We start from the raw sequence: 20,859 nt of genomic DNA, 5'->3' as shown, positions 1-20,859 counted from the left end.
ACACTTATTAAACACTTATTAAACATCGTTACACTAATGAACATGTGCATTCAAGCTACATTAGATGAAACCTTAATGATCCTCGTGGGTATGTTGAGATTTTCTTTTTTATTATTATTATTATAGAGTTGTATTGCACGGCATCTCCTTAGTGAATAATTAAACCATTTTCATGTTAGGTGTCCCATTAAGAATCTTTTACTTTTAATAGCAGTGTGATATATTGTCTAGCGCCGAGGGGACCAAGCCAACCTTGAAAGAAAACAGCAGCACCTTAAGACTTAAGAAAAAAAAAAAAATTCTAAACGTTTCATCTTTGCCTCTTATAGGATATGTAATATTTACATGTCAAAGTGAATGTAGGAGATAGCTATCTCTGACGAGGTTCTGTGGAATGAAGTAATCTAAATGCATTTCTGCCCTGACACAGCACAGTTTGTGCAGGGACTTCATTTGGTTTATAGAAATGTTGCAGATGCCAGAATGATCAATAACCCTATTAAAACAACCAAAGAAAAACACACAGTCCATCTACCTTTAGGAGGCTCTGCAAACGGGGAGAGTCGGGGAATTTAAATAGATTAATGTGCCCACTTTAATATAAATGTGCCTGTGTATGAGAGCATGGATGACTTTGTGTGTAAAAGCATTAATAGCTAAATTAATTCAACAACATGTGGGTGTTGCAGACGTGTTTTTTTTTAAGAACTACAAAGAAAAGCTAACTTGTAAACAGTAGCACCGCAGCAGTCATTCACAAGACATTTTTGTTCTTGTTAAGTTTCTAAAGCTATCACTATTGGGTTAGCATACTATCGTTTTAAGTTTTTGATACTGTATGTGCGAAGGAGAAAGGAGTCAGAGAATCACCTTGGGCACCCAATTAATTATTTATTATAAAACACAACGAATACTGGATAATACAAATAATAAGTTGCAGCTCCACAGATAATGTGTTTTTTTTTTAATACTGCAGATATCCCAAACAGGAAGCTTCCGAACCCACTTGAAAGAAAATGGTAATACAAAGTGCAGCAGAGCAGACTAATGGATTCCACAGACTGACATTTTAAAAAAGGGAACAGATCTATTGCGCCACGACTGATTAATAACACGCCTGCCTCCATCCATAGGGATGCTTATTAAAATATGAATTTCAAATCATTTATACTTCACAGCATTGTCCACTAGCGTCCAGCTGTTATTTGTTGTCACAGAAGCTTTAAGACACTGGTATCTCCCTGGCCAGAATGAGAAGCAGTACAACACCCCGGCAGGGAAAAAGAGTTAAAGACACGGCCCAGAAGGCAAAAAGAGCAGTCCTTCCCCAAATGACAATAATGGATTTGTTACCCTTCTGATTTACATTTAAATGAAAACCTTTTATCTGCTGGGCTACCTACTAATGAGCAAACTCTGCTTTGACGGATGTGACTCCTCTTCCCCTCATAAATGGAGTGAACCAACGTCATAATGGTGTAGAGTAGATATACAGTGCAATTCTTAGGATTTGTTTAAAATAACTTATAAAGGGCATATTATTTTTCTTAAAGGCATTCTCAAAAAGCTGGGGAAAAGGAGGTCGAGGCGAAACTGAGGGCAGAAAGAGGAGGATCTTAGCTCAAGGTGTAGTGTGTGTTCTGCACATATGCTACCAGCGTGTGTGTGTGTGTGTGTGTGTGTGTGTGTGTACTACACTGCACTTTGTATTGGTTTTAGACTTCAAAGGAAAGGAGTTTTCAAGCATCTTTGTGAGAGTATTTTCAAATACTGTGTTGCTGATACAGCTCAATCTGTTCGGAAAAACGTTAATAAATAATTCCTTGATCCGTGAGATGTAATGGTTGAAAGACCTAAAAGCAATATTTATATAATATTCTTAGCTGTTGCTGATTAGTTGCCATAATGTATGTTACCTTTCTCATGTGACTATTCAAATGTAAGAGACATGGACCTAATAGAGATATAATTAAGAAAAGTAAACTTGATTTCAATAGTATTTTATAAATACAACAAATATCAGAAGGGGATAACAGCATCATGTGGTGGACACCATAATCAAAGCGTACCTTTAGCAGCAGGTTTGAGAGTCTTTGACAAGTTATAAAGCACAGCAATATGAACATATCAATACACTGCATACACACTGCAGCAGGTGCTTGGTACACTTTCAATTAATCTCATCTACACAGCCAACAGATTTAGTTTTTGCTTGAATGTGGCAAATACAGTCCTGCATATCTTGCAATAGTATAGGCATTTTCTGACTTTTTCTATTAATGAGGCACGCCAAAAGTATATATATATATAAAGCAGTAAAGATGCTCTGCCATTATGCCACTTTCATGAAAACACTGTAGGCTTCTATGCATCTAGCCTCCAGTAGGTACTTGGCCACTTCTCCGCCATGCTTATGATTGATTGCATCTGTGCCATGTGTTTATTCTTACAGGTGGATGTGTGACAGAGATAAAACAAGTAAATACATATCATTTCCACAGTTTGCCAAACAGGCAAACATCTGGCAAAGTCATTTTAGTCATGATTTATGACAAACATAGCCCCTTGTATGTGTTGCAAGAAAATGGAAATCACATTGTTTACCTCCAGGTTGTTGTCATGTCAGTAACACCGTTCTGAAGTGTGATGGGTTTTTTTCCCCCACTGTTACAGATTGTGAAGGAAGCAGGACCCAAATGCAGATATAAACTGAAAAAACTCCTTTATTTCAAGGCTATGATATAAGCAAGACGAACCGACAAAGACAGACAGAAAACCCAGAACTTAAATACACAAAAGACTAATCACACAACAAGACACAGGTGAGGAGGGGGGAGGAAACACAGGGGCCACAGGTGAACATAATCAGACAATTAGACACACCAGGGAAACTAATGACAGGAGAAAAAACACAGGGAAAAGGACCAGACAATAAACAGGAGGAAAACATGACAGGGAAAACAGCAAAACACCCAAACCTAGACATAGAACGTGACATAACCTAAACATACAAAACTACCAACGTGACATGAGCCTAGGAGTGTGACACCCACTCGGTTTAACATGCCACAGTACCTTTTGAGCTCCTTGCTGTAACAACACCTCAACTATCACTGTTTGACAAAGGATCCCAATTGTACCAAAAAGCAAAGAAAAAAATAGATACTAATGAATACAAAAATCATTATTTGTTTGAAACCTTAAGGAGTGGTGATAAAACTGACTACCATGATAACAGAAGCCTGGTACATAAATTGACGTAATGAAGCTTCATTTTCACATTAACTCAAGAAATCAATCAAAACTTATGATGCTAATAGGAAATAATGACTTAGCTGATGGACCCCATTGAAGCAGAAAATAACCTTACACTGCGGTAGGTTCGGGGAAAGTGCTCCAGCAAATACTTAGTCATGTAGGTGCATGAACAGAAATTAATTACATCAGCTAATGTACCATCCTTCATTTTTCAATCGGAAGAAAAATAGTATAGGTAGTATCCGTAGAAACGTGTCTTCCTCACCTTACTGCTCAATGCAGTACACTGCCAAATACTGGGGTTTAAATGATTTGATGAAAATATTGGGCACAACAGCTTTTATAAATTCTTCTTCTTGACCTAGAATAAAATGAAGGGAGGATCCATTTATAAAAGGAGTGTATGCATCATTGCCACTAGATGCCTGCTGAAGTGCTCCACCACTGACACACCTCTGCTTGTCATTAAGCCAAAGGGCTTCTACCGACGACATGGAGTGTGACTTCAAATTAGATTTTATTAATGGAACTGTTTAAGAAAGAATGTGTTAAAGAATGTTAACGGAGAAATGGAATTCAAATGATTGCACACAGCAACGTTATATGTAGCGTAGCATGACCTTTGAGGAGTTTTGTATGACTCCTAATGTAAATGCTAGCTTTAAATAATCAGTTTTGGCAGATTTTTCCTTCTATGAATGAAACAATACATGATTTAACAATTGATCATTTATAAAGACTTATTTTCAAAGGCATTATTAAATATCTTAATCTCAGCAACAATGTGTAAAACATATTGTTAATTCCCATATAGGCAAATAAGAAACCAACATAAAAAAGTGATGCTGATTTTTGCCTGGAAGTCAAAAACATAATAAGCTTTAATATTCACAATTATTGAAACGTATCAATGTAGAAGTAAAAGGGTCGTACAACTGAGAATTGCAGCTATCTGCAGCTTTCAGTCAATTTTTTATAGAAAATAAATAAACTTCCCAATGAGAACCAGCGACATTGACAACATCCCTATATTCTCTAATATATCCCGATATAGACTATTAAGTAATTGAAATCAATTTGTTAAGTTATTTTTATGTGACCAAAACAACTGCTGCTGCTGACCATATCTGACATGCCTACTTCAGTCTGAGCCATGCTCATTTATAGTTAGCACTTACAGAGCCATTCCAATGTTTGTATCTACTGCAGTGCTCAAATGACACGCATTATTCCACACATATTCTTCCACATACATTGCATGAATACAACATGTTCATACTACTAGTGCAAACATAATCAAAGGACGCATGTAAGTACATATGGTATTGTGTGTGTGTGTGTGTGTGTGTGTGTGTGTGTGTGTGTGTGTGTGTGTGTGTGTGTGTGTGTGTGTGTGTGTGTGTGTGTATGTGTGTATGTGTGTGTGTGTGTGTGTGTGTTTTTGCTGAATTTCCGAGTGCTGATGCTGAGTGCTGCTGCGGAAGTAGCCGATTTCAGTGTGTGCACACGCATACAGCATTGCTCCTTCGTAGCATGCCTGAGATGACTCTCACTAAGGAGCAGAATCGCTGATGATAATATCCATGTGGACTGGAGCAGTGAAGAGATACAAGACACTTTCAGAGCCTCCAGTGGAAAAAATGGCACAGCTAATGTAATACTCCGAAATGTGTCAATGTCCACCTGCACATGAATTCCATGAACTGTGTAAATTCTCTTGCGGGGAATTAAGATTAAACTGTGCCAGAGAATGCTAAATATGTAAAGTAGGGAACCCCAATAAACGGTTTTAGTTTGAGGTACAGCATTTGTAACATAATATCGCAAACAATTTAGAGCTCCAGAAAGGAAGCAATGCAACCTTCACACTGCAGAGTAACAATAAGAGGGCTGGAAAGAAACTAATTTAAGATCAGATCAGAGTATGAACGGCACACCGGGGGAAACGTTTGGCCAAAGAAAATCTGTGGCAGAAGTTAGGGTGTGTGTATTGTGGTCTACAAGGTTGGTTCAATCTCCAGAGCAGGAAAACAATTGAAAACGCAGTTTCTCTAAACATGTTTTAGTAATGACTTTATGACTCACTTTAAAGAAGTGTTACATTCTCAAAATAACTGATTTCTTAAGGCCTTGTGTGCAAAATAGAGATGGTGGTAACCTACCGTTTGATGTCCAAATATGAACATGATTTATTATTTGAATGTCCCTTCCCTTGACTAAAATGTCCCAATAAAAAACATTTCAGAATGAAATTCAGAAATACTTAAATTAATTTGGTTATATTTATAGAGTTGGTCCTGTGTGAAAGAATGTGATTCATAATATTTTGGAGGGCAGAAAGGGAGGTGGAGCTGTGTGTGCAATACTTAAAAATAACCTTCTGATGAGAGTCATTGATGCAATCAACAGAAACATACCGATACCTGACTTTGAGCTGCCATCACATGGTAGATTTATTGTGAGGATCTGCAGTACTTCCTCCTTCTTTTTCCCCTGTCTGTGTTTGTTTTGTCTGTTTGTCTATGTGTCTGTCTTCCTGGCTGGGCGTGGCTACCTACATTCCGATTCCCTCCAACTCACCTCTGCTGCTGTTGTTCATCTCACTGATTGCCACTACTCACCTGCACCTGCTTAAACCCTGGTTCCCATCCTCAGACTTCGCCAGTTCTTCGCTTATTCTTCAGTGGTAAACTATCGTCCAGGCCTACTAGTGTTTTTCCTAGTGACTTTTTGATGCTCCTTGTGAAAGGAAATTATTTCCTAATCCTGCTTGTTTTTCCTGTTCCAGATCCACATACTCCAGCCTGCCACGTCCAGCCTCCCCTCCTGATCAGCCCAACTCCACGTCTTCCCTCTACGTGCTCTTCGTCAATCTCCTAGTCAGTGTCGTGGACAAAATAAAGCCTTTTTTTGACACTTCACCACTGGCTCAGTTTTAGTGCTTGCATAGCGGGTTCTCGTCTCCAGTCACTTCTCGGGAAACCCAAAATGTATGTAAAATAATAATAATAGCTAATGATCAACAAACTTCAAATTACTTCAGATGATTGTATGACTGGCGGCACTTATCGTCGCATCCAAAGCTTATTGAGACTCACTGAGCGATTTGTTTGTAGATGTAGGTGCATTAATAAACAAGGCAAATCAGGCTGTGTCTCAACACCGTGTATTCACATTAAGCAGGTAATCATACAACTGGGGTAGAGTCACGTGAGGCAGATATATATATAACACAGGCACAATACGTCCACAGGGTGGAGCTGCAACCTAGCCTAAACCATTCTGTAACATCTCCCTTCCTTTTGTTAAGTAACAACACAGGATCAATACTGCCATTAAACGGTTGACCTTTAAACAGAACATTAATCAAATGATTTCAACAACAAATAGTGCACCTAGCAAAGACACTTCAATAATAGCTGGATCAGAACACATCAGCAATAAACTCAGAACAATCAATCACATTTGTTTTACAATCTCTCCACTTCCTTTTTTTTTTTCTTTTTTTAAATCTTTATCGTCCATGTGTGTTTGAGTGCGCACAGTCCAAGTGTGTGTGTGTGAGTGCGTGTGTGTGTCCTAGAGGTCAAGTCTGTCAGGAGGTCTAATCAGCCGTCCGCTCCGGGAGAAGGCCCGGCCCTGTAACTCACGGCATGGTGTACCCCCAGTCTGCGGGGAAGACCGCGACGACCTCGGGGGTGATGGCCTTGGAGACTCCTCGGGGACGCAGACGACCTCTCTGGCGCTCCCCCCACTCGCAGGCTGCTCCGGGGCCGATTCTGGGAGAACTGACGGCTGGAGAAGGGCCGCCTCTGCTGGTCGAAGATCAACCCTGTTGCGCCGATACGTGGTCCCCTCCACACCGACCAGATAGGACCGGAGTCCCAACTGCTGAAGGCACACACCTCTCCTCCATCGGCCCGTCCTGTCTCCTGGGAGCGGCTTCATCCGTATGGGCTGGCCGACGTTCAGCTCCGGCAGATCCTTGGCAGATCTGTCATATGTCAGCTTTGCTGCTTGATGTTTCACTTTCAGCTTGTCAGGAACACCCGTGACGACCTGAGGCACCAGTAGCTGGTCGGCCACAGGGAGAAGGGTTCTCAGTCTCCGCGACATAAGCCGCTGTGCTGGGCTGCAATGCATACCCTCAGTGGGCGTATTTCTCCAATGCAATATGGCCCTCCAGGGGTCCTCTTTGGCACGGTCTGCCCTTCTGCACAGGCTCTTTACAATTTTCACTGCTGACTCCGCTTTGCCATTAGCCTTTGGGTGCCTCGGTGAGGACATGACATGCTCAAAACCCCACTCTCTCGCAAACGCCCGGAACTCTCCACCGGCAAACTGGCCTCCACCATCAGAAATGGCCCTGTCTGGGACACCGTAGCGTGCAAACTGTGCCTTGCATCTACGGATCGTGGTGTCCGCTGATAGGTCAGGGAGCAGGTCGATCTCCCAAAAGTCAGAATAATGGTCCACCACGAGCAAGAAGTTCTGTGCTGCGTAGCTGTACAGATCCATGCTTACTAGCTGCCAGGGACGTGTGGGGAGCGGGTGTGACATCATAGTCTCTTTCTGTTGTTCGTGTGCATACTCATTGCACACAGAGCACTTTTGCACATAATCCTTGACTTCCCCTTGCATACCAGGCCAGTAAAGTGTATCACGGGCCTGCCTGTAGCACGCCTCGCCCCCCACGTGGTTGTAGTGGATCCGTCTCAGCATTTCCGGGCGCATAGCTTTTGGAATGATGACGCGCTGACTCCTGAAGAGCACGCCATCCTGTGCACTTATCTCATCTCTGACGGCCCAGTAGTCCCTGACGGCTACAGGGGTCTCCTCTTTGTGTCCTGGCCATCCCTCCAGCACGACAGACTTAAGTGTTTGAAGACACACATCCTCCTCAGTGTGTGTCCGAATCTGTGCCAGGCGTTGGCTGCTGACATTTAAATAGTCTGCCTGCTGAATGGCCGCCGTGTCACACTGCTCCTGCTGCATGCTGCAGACCATTTCACGTTGGTACAGTGTGTCTGTTCTCTGTGGCGGGGTGGTGGCTCTGCTGAGCGTGTCACTTATGTACATCTCAGGGCCTGGCTTGTATACCACCGCAAGGCAGTAATTCTGAAGTGTGAGGAGCATGCTCTGAAGGCGCTTTGGCGCACTGAGGAGGGGCTTGGTGAAGATGGACACCAGCGGGCGGTGGTCGGTCTCTGCAGTCACATCACCCCTCCCATATAGATAGTAGTGGAAGCGTTGGCAGGCGAATACGATGCTCAGGCACTCCTTTTCAATCTGTGCATAATTTTGCTCTGTTTGGGTCAATGCCCGGGAGGCGAATGCGACAGGCTGTCCCCCTTGAAGCAAGCAGCAGCCCAGACCCGCCTGACTGGAGTCGCTCTGTACGGTGACTGGCTTGCGGACGTCATAGTACCTTAGGACTGGCACCGCCGTGACCAGTGCCTTGATTTCCTTCATGGCGGCATCATGTTTGGGCAGCCAGTGCCACATCACATCCTTGTCCAGCAGTCTCCTCAGCGGCTCACATACCGCTGACAAGCGTGGCATGAATCTGGACAGATAGTTCACAAATCCGACACACCGCTGGACCCCTTTTGCGTCTGTGGGGTTTGGCATGTCCAGCACCGCCCTGACTTTGTCAGGGTCAGCCTTGAGGCCCTCCGCGGACAGTATGTGGCCATGGAAGCGGACCTCCTTCACTCGGAACTGCAGCTTTTTCAGGCCCAGTCTCAGCTTTACTTCCCTGCATCTGTCCATCAGAGCGATGAGGTTTGTGTCATGGTCGCGATTGGCCTCATCCTCTGTGTCCCCACAGCCGACTACAAGGATGTCATCAGCTATGGGCTCAATCCCTGTCAAGCCAGCCAGCAGCTCATGCTGCTTCCTTTGATACAGCTCCGGGGCAACTGACACACCGAAAGGAAGTTTCAGCCAGCGTTTCCTACCCCACGGTGTCCAGAATGTTGTCATCAGGCTGCTTTCTTCATCCAAGCGGCACTGCAGGAATGCATCACGTGCATCCACCAGGGTGAATATACGTGCCTTTGGCAGCTTATACAACACGTCATCTAAAGTGGGCATAAGGTAGTGGGACCGTTTCAGAGCACGGTTGAGATGCTTCGGGTCAATGCATAGTCTCAATTTGTCTGGCTTTTTTACTATGACTAGATTGCTAATCCAGTCCGTGGGTTGAGTGACTGTGGTCAAGTGCCCCTCCTCTTCATATCGATCAAGCTGAGCCTTAACAGCTGCCTTGAGGGCCACTGGAACGTTCCTGGGAGCACACTGCACCGGTGTCACAGTGCTGTCCAGCTCAAAGTGAATATCACCAGGCAGAGACTCAACAGGGCTGGTGAACACGTCGTGGTAGGTGCTGACAAGACACTCCTTGGTCAGGTCTCCCTTCCTGCAGTGCTCCACCTTATTCAGCTCCTCAGGAATGGTGAAGCGTATCAGACCAAGTCTCTCACATGTCTCACCCGAAAGCAAGGGCCTCTGGCCAGTATGCACGATCTCAAAGTCCAGTCTGTGCGTCTTACCCCTAATGACGCATTGTGTGCTGTACACACCTAATGAGCTCATCCACTCACTGTTGTATAGTTTTAATCTGGTGACTCTTCAGAAGAGGCGTTCTAGATGCCAGTCTCGTCTTGTCCTTGATGCTCATCACATTGCAAGTGGCTCCAGAGTCGAGCTGGCACCTCTGAACCCCACTTTGCAGTGGCAGGTTGACAAACCACTTTTTACCTTGAGTGTTCACAGCCCCCACGCTCTCCGCTGTGTACACGTCTCTCTCATCGCTGTCCTCCAGTTCCCCTGGCAACGGGTCATCCACAGCATTCAACTGGCGTGCCTGCTGGCCTCTTTTCATGCATACTTTTGCAAAATGGTTAGCAGTGCCACACGAGCGGCACGATTTACCAAAAGCAGGGCACAGGTCCCGCCCACGCTTGTGCCGTGTGCCACAGTACTTGCATTCGCCAGCGTCTCTCATGCTCTGTGGTTGTGCAGATGTGTTGGTGGACTCGGATGGCCTGCTGGCAGACCTCCGTCCATATCGCTGTCCTTGTGTGGCATTAACGCTGTCTCCAGGTCCAGAGCTGCCCAGTGACATGGTTTTTAACTTGCTGTCCATGACCTCGGCTGCACGGCAAATTTTAATGGCCTCGTCCAATTTAAGGTCCTTTTCCCTTAGTAAACGACGTCTAGCACCCTCGTCAGTTATCCCGAGAACAAGCCTGTCCCTTATGAGTTCATCTTTTAAAGCTCCATATTCACAAGAGGCAGCCTTTTCCCTCAGCCTGGTAGCAAACGCATCCAAGAGCTCTCCATCCTCTTGTTTAAGGTTGCCAAAAACGTACCTCTCAAAGATTACGTTCTTTGCGGGCGTGAAGTATTGCTCCAGTGCCACCAGTATATCACCCGCATCCTTTTGTTGGTCCGCGGTGAGTCCCAGGTTGTGTTTGTAAACATGGCGGCAGTCGTTCCCCATTAGCCTCCTTAGCGCAGCTGCTTGTACCGGCTTTTCTTTCTCGCTGAGCCCGGTCGCAAGCAGATAATCCTCAAATTCTGCTCGAAAGCTCACCCAGTTGCCGTGGATGTCCCCCGCCATCTTCATAGGCTCCGGAGGTGGGATGCTGGATGCCATTGTTCCAACGTGACGCTAATGCTAACAGGCTAACTGAAACTGCTAAACCTCACCAAAACAAATAAATGCACGCCGTCTCAGCGACGGACAGTAGCATGCAATCCACAGCTGGGTCCTATTTGAGCTTCTGACACCATGTTTGTAGATGTAGGTGCATTAATAAACAAGGCAAATCAGGCTGTGTCTCAACGCCGTGTATTCACATTAAGCAGGTAATCATACAACTGGGGTAGAGTCACGTGAGGCAGATATATATATAACACAGGCACAATACGTCCACAGGGTGGAGCTGCAACCTAGCCTAAACCATTCTGTAACACGATTTGCCTCCTTTTGTCCTTCATGAGCTTTCTATTTTCCCCTGGACTTTACAATATATTGTAATGTTTAATTACCTTGAAACAAATTAGGATGTGATCAGTCCATCAATGTCATCTGCTGAGCTGAGTTTATATTACCTGTGGTCTGTTTAAAATAATTCAGTTGCTGGATGTCAGTTCAAACGATTGCCGCACTCATCAAATACCTGGCTTCTGCTGTGTGATAGTGCCTCTGCTGTTTCCACTCTATGGTTCATGTTATATTTCAAAGGTCATGTTATGGAAAACAGGCACAGAGTCACTTGGCTCATCACTAGGAAAAACATTTCCCTACCTTCAAAGGATTAGGGACACATGGTGTTGGAAAAATAAGAATAATAAGATGAACAAAGGAGTAAAGACATTTTCTTACTGCTACAGGATTTTAAGATAAGTTTTAAAGCTCCCATTTCATGCTTTACCGGTTATTACCCGTCCCCTTGTGTGTTATGAAGGTTTTTCTTCATGTAAACGGTCTGCAGAGTCAAAACCCTCAAAGTACAACCTGTAGCGAGTAAAACTCTAACACAGAACATACCTCCCCAAAACGCCTCGTTGGAGATACGTCACGGGTAACTCATGATGTCATGCGTTTCCCGGAACCAAATGGACCAATCCGTGGAGCCGTTACGTTACGTCCGTGGAGCCGTTACGTTAAGCCCCCGCTGATTGGTACAAATTGACCAATCCACGGACTTCCTCAGAAACATACTCAGTGCATGCAGCTCTGCTGATCTCTCCTCCCTAGCTGCAGGCTGATAACAGACAGTTGGGATCGAGGCGAAATTCTCTCTGCAGACCCATTCTCACAGCGTTTATCAACCTTTTTCTTACTCAATATCAAGCCACACTTATTGTTTTTACTTCGGCTGTGAATTTGTGTGTGCTCAGGCCAGGGTGAGTTTGGCTGTGTTTCGCTGTGGATCGCTAAACAAGGAAACCACACCTCCACGGAGCTCAGCGCGATTCACAACCAAGGGTGGGGGCTGGAGCTATTGGAGCTACAACGAGCCGTTAAAGGCAGAGAGTGAAATTCAGTGAATACACGTAGTTTACAGAGATGCTGTATGAGAAACCAAAGTGATTTTGTAAAATTGCACAATATAAATCTATTCTAGTAGACCTCAACAATGGAATTATGATCAATGGAAATGGCCATGAAATGGGACCTTTAATGTCTTCATAATTTAAAAACAAATGTATTGTATAAACAGACCGCCTAAAGCTTCTCCACTCTATAAACTTTATGGACAATAACAAGCTTTAATATGTATACCCTTATACACAGAAATTAATTAAGTGTTGTCACTCATTTCACATAATTAAATTACATTTGAAGCTATTCAATGCATCACATGTGACATTGAATGTGTTCGCTTTAACAGGGGAAATCACGCATTTTGGATTTTTACAATTAGAATTTAGCAATCCAGTTTTATAATGTCTTTATAATGTAAGTCTATCTTTTTTATAATAGCAAACAATAAACACCATATGCCTTAAGACAAAAAGATATGTCTCAACAAGACAATAGTGTGGATGCTTAATTTAACCAGATGCCTCGAGAAAATGCAACACATGGCTCGCTCATATCATCCTCAGTGGGAGACGAGCATCTCTCGAGTTGGGATGATGTAACTCACTCATCTCAAGTTTCCTGCCGCAGTAATTGTTCTGAAAGTGTGTAAGCTCACTGTGGCCTTCTGTTGACATTGTTGATTCAGAGAGGGCCTCTTACTGGACTCCAGGGGTGGACACTGTGCCAGCAGAAGGAACCAGGGACTGCACGGTGGCAGACGTGATGGAGGGCCCAGCTTTGTTCCTGTGTGTGTGTGTGTGTGTGTGTGTGTGTGTGTGTGTGTGTGTGTGTGTGTGTGTGTGTGTGTGTGTGTGTGTGTGTGTGTGTGTGTGTGTGTGTGTGTGTGTGTGTGTGTGTGTGTGTGTGTGTGTGTGTGTGTGTGTGTGTGTGTGGGCGGGTGTAAGAGGGCTCAGAGGAATACTGGGTCATTATGGCTGTGTGGAGGGTGAGGGTGTGACAGGGATGAATGTATCTTTGCCTGCCCTTTGGTCAGCAGCCATCAGAAGTATAACAGATGGAACTGATGAACTGTTTCCATAAAGTTTAGGCACTTTACAAGCTGTGGTGTCCAATTATTTTTCATCATGTGCTCACTGGAATGCATGATACTGTAACAAAGAGCACAAACGGTCCGAGCAATGTCAAAGAGGGACTGATAATAGCTGCAGTCTATTTTGCTGCAGTATAACAGTAAAACCATGAGAAGGACTTCACAAGAGCTAAGGAGTATTCATTCAAATGCATTCATTTATTTGCATTCATACTGATGTCAGTCATGTTATTCTTTGTGTTTTTGATGGTTCATAGAAAGCGGAACTCTCTGTAGAACAAATAGTAATTGATAATTCATAATAGAAATTGGTCAATTCAGCCCACATCAAAATATCTACAGTATGTAGGATTTCACAGGTTGAACATCAACACCATGTAGAGGAACATGTCACTTTAAATAACTAATCAACAGCTTTAAACGAGTCAGAATTAGCTCACTTTAGTGTGCTTTATAGATAATACATTTGGTACCACTTTACAATAAGGCTACCCTTATAAAGTACTCATAAAGGGTTTATAATTAAGTTATTAATTAGGTTGTAAACACTTTATTAATCATTAAGACCCACTTATAAACCAGTTCTAACATAGTTTTCATACATCAGCACAGGCTCACTATTTGGCAAGATGACTAAGCCTTATATTGGCTACCTAGCGAGAATCAACTGAGTCAGCAACAGATACCAAGGATGCTGGCTGATGAAGAAGAAGAAGTAAGCTAAGTAGCCAATATAAGACTTAGCAGTACAGGTAAATGTGGGGTCACTATTTGGCAAGCAACCGGTCAGTGTTCACAACCTAATTAATAAATGAATTACAAACTATTCGTAAAGTCTTATTAGATTCAGAGAGGGCCTCTTACTGGACTCCAGGGGTGGACACTGTGCCAGCTTATTAGTCTTATTGTAAAGTGGTACCGTCTCAGATGTTTTTAGTTATGATCCTAAAAAGCTGTGTGGGTATGCTTGTACCTGATGTTTGCTTAAGTAGAAATAGGCATTTTAAATGACTAATGCTCAATCTCATCTGACAATATGTGACGCACTGAAACAATATACATAAAAGTCTATAGTAGATTTTCGAAGGCATACATTCTATTGCTAAATGTGTGGTATAATTCTTCAAATCCGTTAAAAGCTGCCTCAATCACACAAATATTCTCGAGAGGATGGCGTTCTGTAACCTTGACAAATGATGCATTTTGCCTCAGGCTTTCAGGGAATTACTTTGCAGTTAAATATATTCATTTTTCTTAATGAAGATGACATATGTAAACCTTCCCATTACACCTGTGGGTCTGGTGGTCTTCCATGGGATTGCACATCTTCCAGAGTAATCTCTCATCTATTAATCATGGTTATGTTTTAATGAGGTGCACAGTATGTGTGCTAAGAGGAGAAAGGGAGAAAACACCTCACTAGAACAGAGACTAGATCTCACAACGTGATGCTGTGTTGCACACCATTGTTCCATCTGTGTGAGGTTTCTTTTGGAGCTGGAGCACATTCCCTTCAAACGCAGACGTAGAGTTTAAGATGTAAAATCTAGATCAACAATAACATGAACATTAGGTCATTGAGGAGTACATGAGCGAAACAAATGGAAGATAAGGCGTTCGACATCAGAAGAACAACCACTAAATGAAACAACCAACATCAACGGATGGTAGTACTATAATCATATATGAACATGATGCCACTGCGCGGAAATGCTAATTAAATAATTTCCTGATGGTATTTTACATAATTTTTTAGAAGCAGGAACAAAAGATAAACTTGTGTGTTATAAATTCCTTTGATAAAAAAGGAAACAAGACTATGAGAAAGGGAATCAAGGTTAACTTCTAAGGAACATCGAACCAAAAGGTAACAAGATAAAGTACTGCAAGTAGGATTTAATTTAGAATTGTAAATAATACAGCAAAGAGACAAATTTACTGATGAGTTTGTCAATTTTGGATGGATTCCATAAAAACGCAATGTTTTAGTTTAAACTCCAACAAATTGGCATTCTGAATTTACTACAGCTCTTTCCAAGTCTCCCTGCTTTATTCTCAATAGTATCAGCAGCTGAGGCTCAGGCATTGAGAGCTATCCACCAAATACAATTACTTCTCCAAAACAAAAATCTATAAAACTACTGTTCTACTAAAACGGAACAATGATGATGTCAATAGAAATAATATTTAAAAATGGGATTTTGCATCTGGATAACTATTTCGCCAGCAACTCTTTCCAATACACAGATCTATTCAGTTTTAGCAACAGTTCAGAACATATGTGATTAGTTAGTCTATTAGCCATGACTACCTTTCTGTTGGTGGAACGTATAAAGATTTTAAACAAGCTGTGCTCAAGCTGGGTTAGTCTTGACAGCGCCCCATTAGAAAACTCCAATTTAACTTCACATACTGGAGCATTTTATACTCCTGGGACCCACACTCATACTTTGTAAAGACAATATAAACAACCCGTTTTTGCTGGGCATCCTCATTTCTCTGCATGTGTCTTTAACAGTGATTTCAAGCACATCATTGATTTTTGCAAAATATTTAACCTGATACACGCATTAATCTTGTCCATCTTTTATTTTACACAAAGATAGGATACCCAGTACTTACTCTCCTCATGTTTCCCGTGTATAAATCTATTGATTTTTATAGCAACACAGAATACATACAGAACAATGACCATTAGGGCTGATGGAGGAATATCGATTATATACAAACCTTTTTCCTCTGTCTTGTGCAGTAGCTTCTGACACCAAAGCTCCTGAAAGGAACCTGCATACCACTGCTTGCCGATTTGTATTGCCATACATCAACGGCAAACATTCAATAATGAGATACCATCCCCCTGACTATATTTAAACTAAGCTTTTGGTGCGGGTTGTTTGGTGAAAGGGTCGCAAAGGCATGCTCTTAAGTTGTTGAAACATAACAGATCCCTCCAGCATCAGTGGTTCAAACCTCCCAAGTAACAATCCATATTTGACCAATGGAGTGTGGCTGTCATCAAAGTATCACAATGAACTATCTTAAAGATGCAGTCTCTAGGGCCTAGGCTCTAAACAATGCTGCACAAAAAAGTATTCCCTGTAAACAGCTTTGTCATACAAACTTTTATCGACTTTTTCTCCTCCTTCAGTCTTGCCCAGCCTTTTCCGGTCCGCCCTGTCATTCCACCCAAAACAATTATTTAACTTTATTCGCCGTATAGTTTGGGTGTAAATATGATGCTGAAATCCGCTTAAATCATATTGGCATCTAAAGCAAACTCAAGGCTAAATATTAGTTTGTTGTTATGATGATATTAATATTCTTTTCACTCTACAGTATGGTTTGCCAGTTGAGAATGACTTATAGATTGTAGTTTTTTTAACTTCTTCAACCTCCAAAGTTCTCTATTAGGAACAATCTATTTCAGTTTAACAGCAGCCTATATAATTATATTATTATGTTCTTGTCCTTCAGTACAACCATTTCAGCTGATTTTCAGACATTAGGGATTGAAGGTCTACGGTGTAAAGATCTTGATGGCACATTTTTGCTCACATTTTTTAAATGAATACCCTCGCAGTTTTTATGGAGGTCAGTATTGCTTATAATCAACTCTCAAATGTGCACATCTCCTTAAGAGAAGGAGTTATTCAACAGGCCAAAGTTAGCAATTCACAACACATTTGTCTAGTTTGGTGAATTCCACTTGGTACCAGATTGATAATAATAAGATGATAATGTTCCTGTTTTGGGCCCTTTCATTTTTCTGGTTTACTTCTTGTTATTCATTTCCCAAATAAAACAACTAGTGACTTCACACTGTAGCAATGTAAAGGATTGATCTGTGAATAATTAAAGCGTTCTTTTTAATTAAACTGATCTGTAATTAGTACAATGGATAACTGTGTAAAAGTATCTCTCTCTCTTGATGTACAACGGCACAAAGAAGAGATAGTAAAAGTAGAGTCTCAATAATTAATACACCTCTAGGCTTGTGGGAGTTCTGACCTCAGTAGTGTACTGACAGCAAGGCTAATAGAAAACCTAAATCACTGCAGCATCACCGTATTCTTTAAACAGAGCAGGATAATATGGAGCAAACATATAAAGACTTGCCAGCCTCCTCCAACGACCAGCTATCCATCCTACTGTTCCTCCATTGTCCCTCTGGTCTCATCACTAATGAAGAACTGATGGTGAGGATAAATGTGTGTGCGCACAATGCATGTCTCCTCCTTAAAGACACTTGTACATGCACTTACACAGTTTATGTCCCCACCACGACAATACCTGGACAGTCCATATAATAATGCATTCACATAATCAATGGCTGCATAAAGCTTTATGGACTCATGCCCATCAGCCTTTGCCATCACTCAACCGCCAATGCTGTTGTAGTAGGAGAGGATGGGTTAGTATCAGGCCATTGTCCTCCCTCTGCAATGCAAAAGTGCAGAAAGTATAGTCGGTGAGCATTTTTTCTCCAAAACAATCCCTAAAGCAATATGAACCATTTCTGTTGATTACCAGAGAACCTATATTTCTTAACTGATACGTCCATAAAAATGATTTCCCAGAAAAATGTCCCTGCTTCAGTTATAAAAATGTCATTACAATTGAAGGTATAACTTCATAGTGTAGTTATTTTACAGCTAATAATAACCAACAAATAAAAAAAAAATCTTGTTTTTTATTGTGATGCTATCACAACAACACACATCTATCTGGAGGGCTTCACCTACCTAACACATATTTCACACAGAAATCTGCATAACAAAAAGCACATTAATTATTATGGCAAGACACTTTTTATTAACCAGGAGAATCTGCATTAGCATAGATCATCAGAGGAGTTTGGCTCACAAACAAATGATGCTCCTATAAAACATCTTAGAGTATATTAGGACATCGGAATAATTAGCAGTGGCGGAGCCAGGACATTTTCAGTGGGGTGGCCAGGATGGAACCAGTGATCATTTTGGGGTGGCATTGAAATCACTATTATATGAACATAAAAATACATCTCACTAGAAAATAAGGGGTTATTTAAGGCACCTATAACACACCTCTACATTATTTGGCATTAAGTGGTGGAATAGATCAGATAATATTCAGTATATCTAACAATTTTTTTCGTATTCCCGCAGGCAAAGTATCAACGAAGCTTACATTATACAAATGTAATGCAATATACAGACTGTTTAGCTTATGGTGATCAGCAGCACTATGAGTTCATTCTCTCCGTGTATCATCAGGAATACAGAGACACACACACATCATTTAAATAAGAGTTTTTAAATTAAATGATAGGTTAATAATAAAACATTTAAAGTAAATAACAATAAACAATAGCCCATAAACCTGTAAGGCCCCCGGTGTAATTTTACAACATTACTTTAAGCTATCCTAAAAAAGTCAGTAAATATTTTTGTTTTTTTAAAAGACTACATTTACATTGTCAAAATTTCCTTTTGTTCAGCCTCACAATGCTATTGGGTAGTAAATGTGTTTATAGGTGCTGCCCTCTGGCCATAAACGCCAGGGTGGTGGGCCCCATGAAAATATATCACATTGGGCCCCACCACCAGGCCCAGGCCCCGCCAACGAAGCACAATTGCTGTAACCACACCTCCAGAACCCAAACGACTCATTTTTTACCTTACATGTTACTTGTTAGAAAAAAAACACACAATTATTATTTACAGTGGACTACGCTTAGCTAACAGACACATTTCCACCACTCATAGACCACACCATCCTTTTCTTTGAAAAACTGGGTGACATACTGTCGCCCTTTAGTCCCTCTCTCTTGTCTTTCTCTCCTTTCTTTTCTCTTTTCAAAGCCTGACTTTGTGAGTCGTTGAGACATGGTTCACACGTAAGTACTAGCATCCCTGCTCCTAACATATTCTCACTCTCTGCTACCTCATTCACACCAACGCAACTCGGGTTCAAGCTCCGTGCTAGAAATGTTCAGGTTCAGAACCGGTTCTTCGGTTTAGCTCCGGCTCATTTCACACCGCCCAGAGTCCGACTGGTGCTGCGTCATTGCCTCATCGTTTGCGTCATGACGTAACCGTTTGCGTGCCTAATAGGTAAAGCCAAACCGCGCGGAAACCCCTCACAGCTGACACCGACAACAACAACAATGGCCGATTGTGCTCCAGCTTCCTCTGTGCCTCTTCAGAGGACCAGATTCCCAGTAGGTAGCTGGTCTCTTCAGTGGAACACTGCTGCTTGTTAAGTTTCTCTATCATTGTGTACAAATTGGATAAAACGCAGGCTTTTTGTTGTTGTTCAGGAGTTGATCCCGCCCCTGCCCCTGCCCCCGCCTCGACGTAAGCGTGACGTATGCGGTGCTTTTGCTCTGGCCGGACAATTTTTTGGTGCTCGAAATGAACCGGATTCCGGAGCTAAGAGGCTGCTCCGCTGCGGTGTGAAGAGGAAAACCCGGTGCTTTTCATAGCTCCAGCTCCAAACCGGCCATGAAACACCTTTGGTGTGAATGAGGTATGCTAGAAAGTGCCGGCGGTGCTGCACCGCGTTTGGAGGCAGGACCAAACCATTACATGTAAATAGAAGGGGGTGTACAGAGGCTTTGGATAATTAACTTTTGGAAGAAAAAAAGTTAAATGAATTGTAAGTTTAGTGAGTACATTATCAATATAACGTCCTATTAATGTTAATTCTTGATGAATGATGAAAGGTTACTTCAACATTTTTTTCTTAATGTTCTAAAATTGTTTGGGCCCCCGTGTTGAGGGTGTTTGGGGTGGCTAGGAGTATCCTTAACCATAATGCGTGCCAAAGACATCCATTTATTAACTTCAGTGTCATCAGCGTTGCAACCAATCTTTGGAGCTGAAGCTTTTTTGGGGCGAAATTTTATACACGTAATAATAAAATAAAATAGTACATTTCCGTGAGAAAGAGCTTAGATTGTATAAAGAAGGACAGCATGACAGCCCCATAAATGAGGACCAAAACGTGGTGTGACATCATGACTGACAGAGGCTCTGAGTAAAAATGTTGAGCCGAGGAATTTTAGAGTAGGAGCGTTCAGAGTGGATGTGACTTTAGCTGTCCATGAACTGATTCTCTGTTTCAAACCATATTAAGATCTTTATCATTTTGGTTGGAACTGTATAAAAACATCTATTTACAGTCTATTAAAAAAAAGACTGGGCGCTTCACTACAGCAGGTAGCTTTGCAACATTTTCACAGACGTTTAGACAGTGCTGTTGTGCATAAATCTGTTCATATTTGTAATGTAAAGTTTCAGCAGACAGCAGATAATCATAAACGTAATACCTTGGCTCCACCCCTCAATAATTACTGCTCAGATTAGGTTGGCAATGACCTCACCAGTGCAAGATGCCAGCGCCAGGTTGGGATATTTATATTTATGGAGACCCGGTGGCAATCAATATAAGCAGTCTATCGGAAATA

This window comes from Notothenia rossii (assembly GCF_949606895.1).
Source record: "Notothenia rossii genome assembly, chromosome: 2".
Taxonomy (NCBI): domain Eukaryota; kingdom Metazoa; phylum Chordata; class Actinopteri; order Perciformes; family Nototheniidae; genus Notothenia; species Notothenia rossii.
The sequence above is the reverse complement of the archived record's forward strand: the minus strand, read 5'-3'. Positions refer to the sequence as shown.